Here is a 1,224-nt window from a genome sequence, read left to right on the forward strand (position 1 = left end):
TTACAGGCTAACAATGGAACCAAACAAACCGCTCGTCGGTTTCTATTTGCATGTTTCCAAGCGATACAAGGCCTTGTCTATATAAAGACTCAACTCACTGCGGATCCAGACATTTGAATTGAGAAAGCTTCCTGGAGAGGAAGCGAAACGTCTTCAAACCTTGGAAACCTTGTGGGGGATTGTATTTGAGTCAATGAGTCAATGCAATCAACTGGTTTTCCTTAGATAGAAAACTCTGTATCAATCTGACTGGATGATCTGGTTGAACTGTAAAGTGCCTTGAGATGACATGTGTTGTGAATTTGGCGCTATATAAATAAACTGAATTGAAAATTGAATTGAATTGAATTGAATTGAAACCAAGTCCAGTGGATTGTTTTTTTAAACTTTTACGGAATGTACGCTCATTCTTTTAAGAAGGACGTATTCTCCGTTTTACCTACAGGTTGTTTGTTTACACCCCCCCACCAGCTTCCTGTCGCTCTTCCTACGTCACAGTCAGTTGCGCTCATTGGTCAGAGCGTCGGCCAATAGGCACAGACATGGTTTGAAAAACAACGCCGTTGTTCTCATCAACAATCTTCCGACGTCCCATTCATCGGGGCCAGACAAAATTACACCTTTTATCTCACATTTAGTCATGATTTACAAAATAAATGGAGAGCAAAGTGCTTATTTCCTCTAGTGATGCGTAAAATGATCCAATCTGAGAATTAGGTAATTGTTATATAGAATCAGCTGCAGAACAACAACTTTACAAATGACATAGTGTTTAATAGTTTAATCCGACTGATGTTATTTAGTCTGATGTTTTCAGAACTGAAATGTGCCTTTTTTTTTAATTTTTTTTTTTGTTTCTTTAGCTTCAGTAAAATAACTACCTGAGACTTTTGATCCCACTTCTGACGGACGCCAAACTGCTTCTGGAACTTCTTCTGCAGGCGCATACGGTCCCTGCAGAGCATGAAGATGATGTAATCAAAGCTTTTTAACAGCAAATGATCCATTAAACCCGGATTCTCCGGATCTCACCTCTCTTTCTGCTTGGCGCTCTTCGGGAGCGTCTGCATGTTGAACTGAGTGAGATTCCTGCGATCCTTGTCTCTGCGAAGGTTCCTCTGTGGAAACAAGAACCCTTCTGATGAAGAACAGCATAATGACAGGGAACCGGTTCTGTGGTGACCCGGGTTACCTGAGCAAACCGCATGCGGTTCCTCTGGTAGG

At 41.4% G+C, this 1,224-nt stretch overlaps 1 long non-coding RNA gene across 1 annotated transcript; it reads right to left on the bottom strand.

Moving 5' to 3' along the window:
• Positions 1 to 852: 852 nt before the first annotated feature.
• LOC107081570 lies at positions 853 to 1,224 on the bottom strand. The gene is made up of 3 exons (XR_001481094.1): positions 1,193 to 1,224; positions 1,033 to 1,118; positions 853 to 954 (listed from the first exon to the last, which is right to left on the bottom strand). It is a non-coding gene; the product is annotated as an uncharacterized LOC107081570 (long non-coding RNA).

The sequence above is a fragment of the Cyprinodon variegatus genome, unplaced genomic scaffold (genome assembly GCF_000732505.1).
Source record: "Cyprinodon variegatus isolate N-32 unplaced genomic scaffold, C_variegatus-1.0 Scaffold7393, whole genome shotgun sequence".
NCBI classification, from domain to species: Eukaryota; Metazoa; Chordata; class Actinopteri; order Cyprinodontiformes; family Cyprinodontidae; genus Cyprinodon; species Cyprinodon variegatus.